This window comes from Hyperoodon ampullatus (genome assembly GCF_949752795.1).
Source record: "Hyperoodon ampullatus genome assembly, chromosome: 15".
NCBI classification, from domain to species: Eukaryota; Metazoa; Chordata; class Mammalia; order Artiodactyla; family Ziphiidae; genus Hyperoodon; species Hyperoodon ampullatus.
The window spans coordinates 59,192,977-59,209,688 of NC_136928.1; the positions used below are offsets into that span (position 1 = coordinate 59,192,977).

General features: G+C 36.5%; 1 protein-coding gene across 2 annotated transcripts in view; it reads left to right on the forward strand.

Moving 5' to 3' along the window:
* PRKD3 (protein kinase D3) overlaps positions 1-16,712 on the forward strand; it is a gene marked incomplete at its 5' end in the record, with an annotated part of 73,282 nt that overhangs the window by 18,622 nt on the left and 37,948 nt on the right. The gene's annotated exons all lie outside the window — the stretch shown is intronic.

Below are 16,712 nucleotides of genomic sequence, written 5' to 3' on the forward strand. Positions count from 1 at the left end.
GGTTCTGTTTTACTCCTCTTTCTATCCCTCCAACTGCCTTATACTCAGTAGACATTTGTTAAAAGACACATTCTACCTGCTTTTACTGCTAGAAACATGATACTGCAATTAATCTGTGGTGCTAATTACTTCCTTTGATGAAATAACGAATAGTTAGAACCACAAAGAAAAAGGAATGAGCGGATAAGCACCAGTATTCTTTTCCATCCTGTGTCATGTATCAGCGCCTTAGTTTTGCCCAGCCTGCTCCCACTAGTTTAGATGGTCAGATATTTAGTTTCTAGAGCTCTTTCTGGAATTGTGCAAAAGGCCAGGTTCTTCTAGAAGACTCTGAAATTCTCTAATTTATTCACTCTGAGAATACCAGTGACCTTCATCCTTATTCCTTGTAAGAATGTAGATTAGGACAATTTTATTGGCAAATACTACAGCCCCAGTATCTAATTTTAACATATAAGATTAAATTAAAACAGTAGGTCTCAACTGGGTTGACACCACCGCCCCACCCCACCCCACCCCCCACGCCCCACCCCTCGCCAGGGAACACTGGGCAGTGGCTGGAGACGTTTTGTTTTTGTTGTCTCAGCTAGCGGGAGAGGAAGTGCTACTGGCATCTAGTGGATAGAGGGCAGGGAGGCTGCTACAGTGCATGGGTGAGCCCACCTGCCCGGCCCCCTCCCCATCCCAGCAAAGAATTATCTGGTCCCAAATGCCAGTAGTGCTGAAGTTGAAAAACCCTGAGTTAAACTATATAGAAATAGAATTTATGAGTTTGGAGAAATCGAAAACTTCTGTTAGTAATATTGTAGGGTCTTAGTAAATTAGTGATAATCATTGTCTTCTAGATGTGAATTGTAGCTTGAGACCTTTAAAATAGGATTTCCAGTTTGGCTTGGGTGTGTTTGTTTTAAGAATATTACACAGTTTCCATTATGAGTATGGATATAGTTAAACAATGGAAGGAAGTTTTTAACCTGTGTATATTAGATTTCTGTATCTTCATATTGGTTTATAAAGCAAACTTAACAACACACGGGATCTCTGCCTTCTAGGAGTTTATAAGCTGAAGGGAGTGTTTTTTATACTGATGAAATCCAAAGAACTGGTAGAACTGGCATTCAGGAGAACAAGAAGGCAGACACTCGGAGCAGTAGGTAGAAGTGGGATTGAGCCAAGCAGAAATTGGCTGATCAGATCTCTGCTAGGAGGCCACTACCAGAGAGTCAGATTACAACGAGCAAATCAAAACTGAGGGAGCATGCCTTGCCCATCTAAGAAGAGAGTGTTCATGCATGGATTCCCAGTGTCAAAATTACATTAGCATTTAATTTAAATCTGTTCTTTTTTGTTATTGGTATGTATTTTAAAAAGATAATAGTAATCCAAGAGAGAGGTAACAGTGTTTTCAAATCAGACAGATGCAGGTTAAGATTTTGATTCTGTAACTTTCTTATTTTTTGTGATTATAGATCCTTTTTTTTTTTTTTTTAATAGATTCTTTCTTCTGTCATTTGACTTCTAATCCTGATTAGTAACTCAAGGGTCATAATACCTACCTCAGTGTTAAAATATAAAGCCCTTAATACATCGTCTGGCACATAATTAATACCTTCAAAATAGTTATATTCATGGTTTTAAAATCTCTTGAAATCTGGAAAGATCATTGATCCTGTAGTGTTCTTAAATTTTTAGTAAATACCAAAGCATGTATAGCATTCATGCTATACACGTGACAGTAACTTTGCTTTACTCTTGCCCTTTGATTTTAGTATTTAGCATATAACAAACTTAAAAATAGAGTTGAAATATTCACTTAATAGAAGAGTGGGGTTACTTGTTTTAGGAATTTTGAGGAAATTAAATGAGATAGCCTCTGTCAAGTGCTTTGCATAATGCTTGATGCATGGCAACTTTTACACTCAATGAATGTTAGCTTCTTACCTTGCTTTCACATTGCCAAGAGGCTTAGAAATACCACTATAATGCTACTGCTATTGTCTTTGCTGAATGAAGTTAGTAGATGTAATTGGAGTAGGAGAGGAAATTGGCAGACAGCAATTCATTTAAGCTATAATGATGCTTACTGAAATTGAAATGATTCTAACTAAAGCTGACTGTTTGCTTTTAACTGATTTAAAACATTTGTTTTTAGTTTTGACCATTTACATGACACTAGACCTGAAGGCTCTTTATGTATCCTAATTTAGGAGGATTTTGGTCTATTCTTTGACTGAATACATTGTCTCTGCAGACATGGTGTAATTTTCAGGTCCTGCCAAAATAGAGTGAAAGCCCCAGCTGTATTTTTTGTGTTCTAGAAACCAGTTGTCATTCTCTTTTTTTTTCCCCCCGTTCTTTCCACTACAGCTGTGTTGCAGTCACTAGGTGACATACTACTCTTTACCCTATCCCTACATTTTTTTGTCTTGGCAAAACAGTGTCAGGCAACCATTAACTAATCTGGAGCCTCAAACTGGAAGAAGGATTTTTTTTTTTTGATTCTACTGGGTATTCAGGTTAAGACCTTGACTAGAATAGAAAGTTCCAAGAAGTTTGAATTAAAGATAATCAGAACTAACTGAAAAACAAAGAAAAAATAAAATGAATGTTTTGGATTGTGTCAAAGAAAATGGTATTAAATGAAGCAATTCCTCTGGAATGCCATATTCAGAAAATCCTGTTGGAGATTAGTGATGAGATTCAGAGTCCACACTGAATAATTTTCTCATTGGCTCATCTAGACTTTAGTGCCTTCTATCTGTGTATAGAAACAGAGTCCTTGAAATTCTTCTCTTCAATTAAATACTTTACTAAAAAGTGATGTTAAAGTAATACTTATATTTGTTTCTGAGAAATACTTTAGTGTTAAATTAGTTTACCTTTGCTCAGTAGGCAACAACTTTTTTCAGTAAGTTCCTGTTAGATACTAAGTTCTAGGTGCTGGGCATTCAGTAGGGAACATTGAAAAGAGATTGCCCTTGCCTTCTTGGAGGTTATTTACTATGATCTGGTTTATTATTAGAAAGACTTACTGTGAAGATTTACTTGGCATCAAATGACTTTAGTATTCAACCTTTCAAATTAAGTGAACATAAAAAAAAACCTGTGCTGCTGGAAATGTTCTATATCTTGATCTGCGTGGTGCTTACATGGGGTAGGGGATGTAGAGTTATCTGTCTTCTAATTAACATTAGTGTACTTTACTCATTATACTTCAGTTAAAAATGCTTTTTAAAGTAAATTAAATGTACAGTAAAACTCCAGTGGTGGGACTTCCCTGGTGGCACAGTGGTTAAGAATCCGCCTGCCAATGCAGGGGACAAGGGTTCGATTCCTGGTCCAGGAAGATCCCACATGCCTTGGAGCAACTAAGCCCATGAGCCACAACTACTGAGCCTGCGTGCCACAACTACTGAATCCCATGCATCTAGAACCTGTGCTCCGCAACAAGAGAAGCCACCGCAATGAGAAGCCCGCACACTGCAACAAAGAGTAGCCCCCGCTCGCCACAACTAGAGAAAGGCTGAGCGCAGCAACGAAGATCCAAAGCAGCCAAAAATAAATTTAAAAAAGCCCAATGGTTTTCCATTGCATTTAGAATAAAACTCATATTCCTTTTTTAAAAGTGTATAATGATAAATGATATGTCAGATAATGTTAAATTCTGAAGCTGTTTTGTTAATATGTAAAAATTGTATTTGACCAAGTAGAATTAAAAAGTTGGAAACTTCCTACCTCATCTAACATATTTTATTGACAGAATTTTAATGGCGTGAACTTTAAACTGTTCACATTAAATAACTCAAAATATAGTGTTGCTTGAAGGAATTTTATTTGCAAGTATTAGAACTTTTTACTTAGGATAAGTATAAGTTAATACCATAAAAAGTAACTTCCACAAAATGGTCATAGAAAGATAAGATGATCTGTTTTTTATACTTGAAACCATCTTTAATGCAAAAGCAAAGACAGACGAGTCTAAAGTGGGCAAAGTGAGCGCATAAGGAAGGGGTGAGCATTTGATAACTTATGAAGTTCTGTTACTTTCCCACATGGACTGGGAACAAACTTCATTTTGCACAGTCAAGAGAAGTCATTGGCACAGTGATGGGGGGGAATTTGGAAAGAGGCCAAACTAAAGGCCTCTTTTGCTTCTGCCCTGCTAGCTCTTTTACTGTTTCTTTCATTTCCTCTTCTTTTAATCAAGGCTGAAATAGGCTAGGGAAGGAAATATAGGCATGTCTAGTTTTCAGAAGGTTATCACCTTACTTCCACATTTTCCAGTCCCTCTATATTCTTGACCCCTTTTTTCCCCAGAGCAGTGTTTCTCAACTTCAGCACTGTCGACATTTTGGGCCAGAGAATTCTTTGTTCTGTGTAGTGTTCATTGTAGTATGTTTAGTAGCATCCCTGGCCTGTACCTACCAGATATCAGTACCACAAGTTGTAACAACCGGAAGTGTCTCAAGACGTAGCCACGTATCTTCTGGAGGGCAAAATCACCCTAATTGAGAACTACTGCCCTAGAGGAATAAGCTAAATAAATAGCCAGTGACAATTGCTGAGAGTTACTAAGCTTGTTACCACCTCTGCTGCTTTTCTAATCTTGGTCCCTATTACAAGCAGCTTTTTTTCCCTTCTCATGAGAAAAGGGTACTTAGAAAGCATTATACCATTTTATTAGGTAAGACTTGTATTCTGGAATGATTAATAGAAAGGAGCCCATTGAAAATAGAAATTCACAATGTAATCAAGAATTGATTTTCGTTAGTTTGGTAGCATATTTCTTCCTCTTAAAAAATTATACAACTGAAAGGGGAAAAAAAGTTCTCCTTTGTTCTTTATTGTGCTGGAGCCTGGCTTAGGAAAACAAGCCATTATCTTGAAAAAGCTCTCTTTTTCTGTATAGGGTATTTTACTGGCATCAGATCATTTTGAGAAATTCAACATATATACTGCTAAATATACAGGGATTTTGTTTGTGTTTTTTGATATGTTGTTCAGGCCTTATTAAGGATCTCCCACACAAAGAGAAACATTCTGAGGAATGGTTGGATTTGGTGTTTTAAAGATCATCAGTCCATGAAACAGGCAAATATGAATAGCCAATTTACAGAAAATTTAGCTGTCTCTTAAGCATGTGAAAAATGCTCAACTTCACTTCTTATTAAAACTATACTGAAATACATTTTTTACCTAAAGTCAACAAGTTCAATAATATACTTGCTGTGGACTGAACTGTGCTCCTCTTCCTTCTCAATTCATATTTTGAAACCCTAACCCTCAGTGTGACTATATTTGGAAATAGGACTTTTAGGAGGTAGTTAAGGTTAAATGAGATCGTAAGGGTGAGGTCCTAATCCAGTAGGATTGGTGGCTTTATAAGAAGAGAGGAAGAGAGAAAGAGATCTCTCTCCCCCTCCATGAGCATACTCTGAGGAAAGGTCATCTGAGCACACAGTGAGAAGACTGCTGTCTGCAAGCCAGGAAGAGGGCTCTCAACTAGAATTTGACCATACTGGTACCCTGATGTTCAACTCCAGCCTCCAGCAATATGAGAAAATAAATTTCTGTTTTAAGCTGCTCAGGTATGGTATTTTGTTATGCAGCCTGAGCTGACTAGTACAATACTGTAAAACAGTATGTAGAAGAAACAGACTTTTTTTTTTTTTTTTGAGGGCGGGTACTCGGGCCTCTCACTGTTGTGGCCTCTGCCGTTGCGGAGCACAGGCTCTGGACGCACAGGCTCAGTGGCCATGGCTCACGGGCCCAGCCGCTCAGTGGCATGTGGGATCTTCCCGGACCGGGGCACGAACCCGTGTCCCCTGCATTGGCAGGCGGACTCTCAACCACTGTGCCACCAGGGAAGCCCCCCCTTTTTTTTTTAGTATAGTTGATTTATAATGTTGTGTTAGTTTCAGGTATACAGCATAGTGATTTGGTTATACATATATATGTATGTATCTATATTCCTTTCTTTACATTCTTTTCATTGTAGTTCATTACAAGGTATTGAATATAGTTCCCTGTGCTGTACAGTAAATCCCTATTGTTCATCTATTTTATATATGGTAGTTGTGCATCTGTTAATCCCATACTCCCAATTTATCCCTCCCCCCCTGCCCCTTTGATAACGGTAAGTTTGTTTTCTGTGTCTGTGAGTCTTTCTGTTTTGTAAATAAGTTCATTTGTATTATTTTTTAGATTCCACGTATAAGTGATTATATATTGTCTTTCTCTGTCTGACTTGCTTTGGTTAGTCGATCCATGTTGCTGCAAATGGTATTATTTCATTCCTTTTTATGGCTGACTAATATTCCATTCTGTCTGTCTATGTATCTACCAACCACATCTTCTTTATCCATTCATCTGTTGATAGACACTTAGGCAGCTTCCATGTCTTGGCTTTTTTTTTTTTTTTAATTTTATTGGAGTATAGTTGATTTACAGTGTTGTGTTTCAGGTGTACAGCAAAGTGATTCAGTTATACATATATATATATATTCATTCTTTTCCAGATTCTTTCTCATATAAGTTATTACAGAATATTGAGTAGAGTTCCCTGTGCTATACAGTAGGTTTGGCTGTTGTAAATAGTGCTGCTGTGAACATTGGGCTGCATGTATCTTTTTGAATTAGAGCTTTGTTTTTTCCACATACATGCCCAGGAGTGGGGTTGCTGGATCATATAGTAACTCTGTTTTTAGTTTTTTAGGAACCTCCATAGTGGCTGCACCAATTTACATTCCCACCAGCAATGTAGGAGGGTTCCTTTTCTCCACACCCTCTCCAGCATTATTATTTGTAGACTTTTTGATGATGGCCATTCTGACCAGTGTGAGGTGATACCGCACTGTAGTTTTGATTTGCATTGCTCTAATAATTAGCAATGTTGAGCATCTTTTCATGTACCTGTTGGGCATCTGTATGCCTGCTTTGAAGAAATGTCTATTTAGGTCTTCTCATTTCTTTTTTTTTTTTTTTTTAATTTATTTATTTATTTTTGGCTGTTTTGGGTCTTCATTTCTGGGCAAGGGCTTTCTCTACTTGCGGCGAGCGGGGGCCACTCTTCATTGCGGTGCGCGGGCCTCTCACTATCACGGCCTCTCTTGTTGCAGCTCATAGGCTCCAGACACGCAGGTTCAGTAGTTGTGGCCCATGGGCCCAGTTGCTCCGCGGCATGTGGGATCCTCCCAGACAAGGGCTTGAACCCGTGTCCCCTACGTTGGCAGGCAGACTCTCAACCACTGCGCCACCAGGGAAGCCCTTCTCCCCATTTCTTGATTGGGTTGTTTGTTTTTTTGATATTGAGTTGTTTGAGCTGTTTGTATATTTTGTACATTAAGCCCTTGTCAGTCCCTTCGTTTGCAAATACTTTCTCCCATTTCATAGGTGGTCTGTTGTTTTGTTGATGGTTTCCTTTGCTATGCAAAAGCTTTTAAGTTTGATTAGGTCCTATTTGTTTATTTTTGTTTTTATTTCTGTTGCTTTGGTAGATGACTTAGGAAAACGTTACAATTTATGTCAGAGAATGTTTTGCCTGTCTTCTAGGATTTTTATGGTGTAATGTCTTATATTTAAGTCTTTAAGCTGTTTTGAGTTTATTTTTGTGTGTGGTGTGAGGGAGTGCTCTAACTGTATTGATTTACATGCCGCTGTCCAGTTTTCCCAGCACCACTTGCTGAAGACGCTGTCATTTTCTCCGTTGTATATTCTTGCCTCCTTTGTCAAAGATTAATTGATCATAGGTTTATTTCTGGGCTCTCTATTCTGTTCCACTGATTCATATGTTTGTTTTTGTGCCAATACCATCCTGTTTTGATTACTGTAGCTTTGTCCTATTGCCTGAAATCTGGAAGGATTATGTCTCCAACTTTGTTCTTTCTCCTCAGGATTACTTTGGCAATTCTGGGTCTTTTGCGGTTCCATATAAATTTTAAGATTATTTGTTCTAGTTCTGTGAAAAATGTCATGGGTTATTTGATAGGGGTTGCATTAAATCTGTAGATTGCTTTGGGTATTATGGACATTTTAACTATATTAATTCTTCCAATCTAAGAGCATGGGATATTTTTCCATTTCCCTGAATCAACTTCAGTTTCATATATCAATGTTTTAAGTTCTCAGCAGATAAGTCTTTCACCTCCTTGGTTAGGGTTATTCCTAGGTGGTTTTTTGTTTTTTGTTTGTTTGTTTGTTTTGATGCAGTTTTTTTTTTTTTTTTGCTTTGATGGCTGGCCTTTTTTTTTTTTTTGATGCAATTTGAAACGGGGTTTTGTTTTCACGTTCTGATACCTCATTGTTAGTGTAAAGAAATATAACAGATTTCTGTATATTAATCTCGTATCCTGCTACCTTGCTGCATTTACATATCAGTTCTACTAGTTTTTGTGTGGAGTCTTTAGGGTGTTCTATATAAAGTATCATGTCATCTCCATATAATGACAGTTTTACCTCTTCCCTTCTGATTTGGGTACCTTTTATTTTTCTTGTCTGATTGCTGTGGCTAGGACTTCCAGTGCTGTGTTGAATAGAAGTGGTGAGAGTGGGTATCCTTGTCTTGTTCCAGGTTTTAGTGAGAAGGCTGTCAGCTTTTCATCATTTACTATTACGTTGGCTGTGAGTTTGTCAAAAATGGCTTGTATTTTGTTGAAATATGTTCCCTCTATACCCACTTTGGCAAGAGTTTTGTCATAAATGTATGTGGAATTTTATCAGATGCTTTTTCTGCATTTATTGAGATGATCATGTGGTTTTTGTCTCTTCTTTGGTGATGTGCTGTATCACATTGATAGATTTGAAGCATCCTTGTGACCCTGGAATGAATCCAGCTTGATCATGGTGTATGATCCTTTTTCTGTGTTGTTGGATTCGGTTTGCTAATATTTTGTTGAGGATTTTTGCATCTATGTTCATCAAAGATATTGGCCTGTAATTTTCTTTTTTGGTAGTGTCTTTGTCTGGTTTTGGTATCAGGGTGATGATGGCTTCATTGAATGACTTTGGGAGTGTTCCCTCGTCTTCAGTCTTTTGGAAGAGTTTGAGAAGGATCGGTATAAGTTCTTTGTATGTTTAGTAGAATTCCCTGGTGAAGCCATCTGGTTCTGGACTTTTGTTTGCAGGGAGTTTTTAAAATTATAGATTCCATTTCACTTCTAGTGATCAGTTTGTTCAAATTATGTTTCTTCTTGATTCAGTTTTGGCAGGCTGTATGATTCTAGAAACTTGTCCATTACTTATAGGTTGTCCATTTTTCTGGCATCTAAGTGTCCATAATATTTTCTTATGGTATTTTGTATTTCTGTGGTATTGGTTGTTATTTCTCCTCTTTCATTTCTTATTTTGCTTATTTGGGTCCTCTCTTCTTGGTGAGCTGGGCCAGAGGTTTGTCAGTTTTGTTATCCTTTCAAAAAACTAGCTCTTCGTTTTATTGATTTCTGTATTGTTTTGTTTTAATCTCTATTTTATTTATTGCCTCTCTGATCTTTATTACTTCCTTCTGCTGACCTTAGGTTTTCTTTGTTCTTCTTTTTCTAGTTCTTTTAGGTGGAAGACTAGGTTGTTTAATTGGGATTTTTCTTGTTCTTTGAGGAAGGCCTGTATCGGTATGAACTTCCCTCTGCTTTTGCTGCATCCCGTAGATATTATATGGTTGTGTTTTCACTGTTGTTTTTCTTTTTTTTTTTTTTTTTGCGGTACATGGGCCTCTCACTGTTGTGGCCTCTCCCGTTGCAGAGCACAGGCTCCGGACACACAGGCTCAGTGGCCATGGCTCACGGGCCCAGCCACTCTGCGGCATGTGGGATCTTCCCAGACCGGGGCACGAACCCGTGTCCCCTGCATCGGCAGGCAGACTCTCAACCACTGCGCCACCAGGGAAGCCCATTGTTGTTTTTCTTGAAGTATTTTTTTTATTTCCTCTTTGATTTCATCGTTGATCCATTGGTTTTTTAGTAGCATGTTGTTTAGTCTCCATTTCAACGATTACATGTAGACTAAACAACATGCTACTAAAAAACCAATGGGTCAACAATGAAATCAAAGAGGAAATTAAAAAATGCCTTGAGACAAAGGACAGTGAACAACCACAAAGAGAAACAAGAAAAAAAAAACATTTATTCTTAATATATTACTTTTGGAGGTATAAATTGGTATATCCTCTGTAAAGAGCATTTGGACAATGTCTAAAAATGTCAAATGTGCATGTTCTTTAACCTAGCAAATCTGCTTCTAGGAAATATCCTACTCATATACCCAAAAGATGGAAAAAAATGTGTATATAAGATTATACAGTGGGTATTGTTTGTAATAACAAGATTCGAAATAGTAGCTTCAATTCATGTGGCACTCAGAACATATCAGGAATTCTAAGCTGTTTACATATATTCACTTATTTAATTTTCATGACAACCTTACAAAGTAGGTACTATTTTACAAATGGAGAAACTGAAGTTAAATAAGCCAAGGTTGTGTAGTTAGTAAGTGAAATGGATCAGAATTTGAACTCAAGATTGTTTGGCTTTAGTTTTACTCCTCAACCCATATCCCATCAGTAGGGAACTGGTAAAATAAAACCATGCAGCTGTTAAAAAAAAAAAAAAAAGAATAAAAACATTCTCTGTATATTGTTATGGAATGATCTCTAAAATATATTGCTAAGTGGAAAAGAAAACAAGACACAACACTGTTTATAGTATGTCACCATTTATGTAAAATGAGGAAAAGATATGTCCATGTCTACTATCTAGGTATAAAATATGTTCAGAAGGATACTGAGAAAACTGGCAATATTGTTGACTATGGCAGAGATCACTGGGCAACTAGGGCATAGATTTTGAACTCTACTCTTGTACCTTTTTGAAAAAAATAAATTTATTTATTTATTTTTGGCTGTGTTGAGTCTTTGTTGCTGCATGAGGGCTTTCTCTAGTTGGCGGCGAGCGGGGGCTACTCTTTGTTGCAGTACGTGGGCTTCTCATTGCTGTGGCTTCTCCTGTTAGAGAGCACGGTCTCTAGGTGCGTGGGCTTCAGTAGTTGTGGCTTGCGGGCTCTAGAGCGCAGGCTCAGTAGTTGTGGCGCACGGGCTTAGTTGCTCTGTGGCATGTGGGATCTTCCCGGACCAGGGATTAAACCCTTGTCCCCTGCTTTAGCAGGCGGGTTCTTAATCATGTGGCACCAGGGAAGTCCCTCTACTCTTGTACTTTTAAAATTTTGAACCATGTGAATAAATTGCATACTAAAAAATAAATAAAATTATATTCTAAAAGAGTATATATTATATCCCAAAGTATAAAATAATTATCCATGAGTCCATACTGATATATATATATATATATATATATATATATATATATATATATATATATATAAACTACATTTGGATGAATAAATAAATGGTAAGAAATAGAAAAATCTCCTATACAGAAGAATTCCAAATAATTTATATAGATACTCTGCCTTGAAGGACAGGGAACATAAATTGTCATTTCTTAAGTGTGGGATGTGCATAGTGACTTACTTCTAAAGAGTATGGTATTGGTGGGAGGGGGACATAGCTTTCCAGTGGAGAAACCTGACAAACATGACCTCAGCCAGATCATCAAGGTCTACATCAATGGTTATAAATGATGTTGACGGTAGGTACGCTTGATATGATGATATGTTGAGAATGGCACCTTACCTCTGAGGTCTTCTTCCCCCAAACCCGTAACTCCAGTCTAATAATGAGAAAAACATGAGAAAAATTCCGATAATGAGGCATCTGATGAAACACCTAAATAGTAGTACTCCTCAAAACAGTCAGGGTCCTCAAAATGCTGCAAAGTCAGAGAAACTGTCACGGCCAAAAGGGGCCTAAGAAGATACGACGATTAAAGGAAATGTGGTATCCTAAATGGGATCCTGGGACAAGAAAAAGACACTGGGTAAAAACTAAGGACTTCAGTTAATGATAATGTATCAATATTAGTTCATTAAGTATAACAAATGTACCATAGTGAGAATGTTAATAATAAGGGAAATTGGGTATGGAGTATATGGAAACTCACTGTACTATTGTCTCAATTTTTCTATAACTCAAACTATTAAAAGTCTATTTTTTAAAAGAGTATATATAATAAATACACTGAATAATATAAAAGTAAATTTAAAATTGAGATGTCCATGTCCTGTTCCCCAGAGCTTAACCATAAACCTGGGAAGAGAGCCTTAGCATCTTTTGTTTTAAGCATTCTAGATACTTTCCCTAAGCATCTTTGCTGTAGATATCTTTGCTGCAGTCATTTTTGTCACAAACATTCAAGTCTTGTTCATACATACTACAGTACTACATGATTGTGGTCAGTTGAATCTGGGTGCAGAACTGCAGAACAGAGGCCAACTGTCAAGTTATACATGGATTTTTGATTGCATAGGGGTCAGCACTCCTAGTGCACACATTGTTCTACCGTACACAGTTTTTTGCTTATTCATTCCTCTTCTCATTCAGCATTGCACTTTTTCATTAAAATTTCTTCCTTCATTAAGAGAGGTATCAGTTTCCAAATACTAGGATGCATATTTGTAACTGAGCTTTGTATTGTGTTGTGAAAGCCTTCTACATTGTTGTTTGTATCACATGTCTGTTGGTAGACATTGCAAAATTGTATGAGAAATGTGGGATCAACTCTGCACCTTTAAGGCCCTCGGCCTCTTTCTCCTCCAATGTGTAGTGTATTTTAAAATAAGAAACCAACTCTTGGGGCAAATCATCCTCATTCGTCAGCTCAATAAGGCAATCAATAATGTTGCTAACAAGAAGAAATGCTAGTCTGTCATACAGAGTGAAGTAAGTCAGAAAGAGAAAAACAAATACCGTATGCTAACACATATATATGGAATCTAAGGGGGGAAAAAAAGGTCATGAAGAACCTAGGGGCAAGACGGGAAGAACGACACAGACCTACTAGAGAATGGACTTGAGGATATAGGGAGGGGGAAGGGTAAGCTGTGACAAAGTGAGTGAGTGGCATGGACATATATACACTACGAAATGTAAAATAGATAGCTAGTGGGAAGCAGCCGCATAGCACAGGGAGATCAGCTCTGTGCGTTGTGACCACCTAGAGGGGTGGGATAGGGAGGGTGGGAGGGAAGGAGATGCAAGAGGGAAGAGATATGGGAACATATGTATATGTATAACTGATTCACTTTGTTATAAAGCAGAAACTAACACACCATTGTAAAGCAATTATACTCCAGTAAAGGTGTTAAAAAAAAAAAAAGAAAGAAATGCTAATGAACTTTGAAACCAAACTGTCAACCAGTTATTTTATCTTTGATGGCAAAATTGCCTTATGGCCAAAAAATGCTTGCTGCAAAGATGTCTATGGTAAAGATGCTTAGGGTGAAAATACCAGATGTGATTTTAAGCTCCATAGATGATTCCCGTGTGTGACCAAAGGTGAGACATTGTCTTAGGAAATGGTTCTCTTGCTTGAAAACCAATTTGTGAATTTTTAAAAATCATGAACAGTCAATCCCTATATATTCAAATAATTATTAACAGGCTTTTATTTTTCGTTTTTTTGTGGGTTTTTTGCTCAGTACAATTGTTTAGGTTTTTTTAAAATGTGTGTTTATGTTTTATTTCCTTGTTTTCTTCTTTTTAAATGTTTAATATACTCATGCCTCAAGATTCATAATATTTTTAAAGGTTGGCCACAGTGTTTCCTGATGTTCAGTGACAATATTTAATATTCTCTCCAGCTTTTCTTCAGGCCACATTTTCTTTTACTTCATTTTGTGGGGACCCTTGTTTTCAGAGAATTCCTAAATATCCTGCTAAACACACCTGTAGATCATAATTATGAATAGCAGAAATCTCTTTTTCACAGGCTAGTTATTACATTTCCTCCCCCTTGGAATTCTGTAATTTCTCAATTATATAGATGAATATTGTGTGTAAACATTTGCTAGAAAGTTACTTTATTCCTTATCATCACTGAAGACTTTCCAGCTTGGTACACAAATGCTTATTTTAAATAAATATTCTTAATACTCCCTATAATTCTTTTTGTTTGCTCTTTAGTCTCTTAATAATGCTAATATGACTTCATTGGGTCATGTGTTTATCAAGATTATTTTATATGTATTTTTTCTAAGACATAAATTTTTTATTTTAATATTTTCCTCTCTCATTGATGTGTTTATTTAGTTATTTAGTTATGGGGACTTTTAGTTTGGTCAAAACAGTATAAGTGATCCATATAATTTACCAGAGGTAGTTTCTAGAGGGAAGTGTTCCTTGTTGTCTTGCTTTCCATCTTCTTACTGTAAAATCCAGACCCTGATACCTCTTTCCTGACCGATAGCTTCTGCCTTCTCTTTAGGAGCTTGCTCTGTCTCTTCTTGTTCCAGTTCCTGCTACACAGTGCTGTCAGCATTATCCCTTTAAAATACAGATTTGATCATGTTACTGCCTTGCTCTGGAACCCCTTGTCTCTCCCCCTTTGGATATAGAATAATATAAACCACTAGTGTTTATTGATCATAGTGCTGAGTTTTTTATAAACATCAAGTAATTTAATTTTGATAAGAACCATTTAAAGTTAATATTCCTGTTGATCGTTGAGAGGTTAAGCAGTTTATGTAAGGTGCTGTAGTTGGTAGGTTGCAAAGCTTGAACCCAGCTCTGTTGATTTCCAAGCTTCTCTGTTTGTATGGTCCCTGTTGGGCTCCTGTGTACTTTTTTGCCTTCTTTCTACCCACCCCCTTCATTCTCCAATCGTAGGGGTCCACTGACTTACCTTCTCTCATTTACCTTGTACTTTCTCAGTGATGACCCTTTCACTTTCACTTTCTGCCCATGGAAACCTTGCTTCTCTTTTTATGATTCTGCTCAAATATCACTGTTGAAGTGATTGTCTACATTCCCAGTTAAAGTTTTTATTCCCTCTTCTAGAATTTTATTTTTTATTCTTGGCATTTCTCTTATCATGTTATATATTTGTTTTATTTCTCTTTCCACTAGATTGTAAGCCCCTGGAAGGCAAAGACTGACTGTCTTACCTTTACAAACCATAGGGCCTTACACTTAGAGGACGTGAATTTTTTAAAAAGTGAATTTTTTAAATGAGTTTTATTCATACAAATATTTTGTTAGAGATTTTATAAGGATGGAATGTGAAATGCTTTTTATTAATCCTTAAGAATTATTGCAGCTAAGTTATGAGGTTGTTTTATTCCCCATTAGATGTTTTCTAATTTAATAATAACTAAATCAAATTTAATAACATTTCAATTTTAAATTAAAATTTAATGAAAATAATTTTTGATTCTATATTTTTACTCTTTTTAATGGAAAATTTTTAAGCTGTTAGAGATATGTTTAAAGCATATTATGAGGTTTTATAAATATTGGTAACTCAAATAATTGAAAAGAGAACGAGCATTATAAAAATTCTAAATATTTCTGCACTTCTTCATTATTTACTCAGTAGGTTTTTAAAAATGCAAATAAACTTTAAAATTTCTAATTAAGTCATTATTTTCAATTCTTAAAAATTTGACTTTTTCCCCCCAAATTGAGACTTTTTTAGAGATACATGTAAGAATTTTTAATGGGAAAATTAAGGTCACAAAATAAGATGAAGCTAGGTTGGTATCTGCACCTAAAACATATGCCATAAGATCCTAGACTGATGTTAGAATTAGGCTACAAATTAGGCTTGGCCTTTTGCAGTGGGCAAAGTAAACAAGAAGCCATGATTATTTACATGATCGAATTGTTCATATTATAAAACCAACCAGAGAAATTTCTTTTATGGGTCCTCACAAAGAAGGGCTACTATATGAAGTAGGTGAACCATACTCAGCAACATCCCTGCAAAAATGCGTTTACAGTTTAGTGTGACAGATATATATCAGGCCATTCAGTGCAGGACAGTGACATACTGTATAGTTCGTTAAAGGATATTCTGTGAAGAGTCAAAATAAATCAGTGAGAGTATACAGTTTTGAAATCAACTAAAGAAATTAGTAGAACTGTCTGGAGCAGCATTTCGCAAGGTACTGATAGTTTAGAAAATGGTCTTTTTAAAAATTGTTTTAAAAATTAAAGTTATTTTGTAAGGCAAGTACTTAAAGTTGTCTCTTAAACATATAAAACATTTTAGGATCACACCTTCATATTTTAGTCCTTGGTATACTACTCCCCAAAGTGTCTCAGTAATGTAGTCACAAAATGTAGAAGCCTTGAAATATTTACACAAAGGGCATATGTCAACAGATCTGTAAGTCCTCCTGCTCTGGGCAAAGATTTTTTGAAAAGAAAGCTACCATAAAGAATCATGTATTTGTAATTACAGTGAGTATATTAAATAAAATATTAGATAAATGCTAGGAACTATAGGTCCATTTGGCAGAAATGTAGGCATTGGTACTCCTGTGACTGTAGTTTGGGAATTATTGATCTTCTACCAGCACTATTCAATAGAATTTACTGTGATGATGGAAGTGTTCTATATCTCCACTGTCCAAAATGGTAGCCAGTAGCTAAGGTGGTGATTGAGCACATGGAATGTGGCTAGAGTGACTGAGGAACTAAACTTTTAATCTTATTTAACTTTAATTAAATTTAAATAACTGCATGTGGCTGGTAGCTAACCGTATGGGAAGCTCAGTTGTAGAAGACAGGAAAGACTGCTTACCTTTTAGGCTTTGTAAGAGAAGCA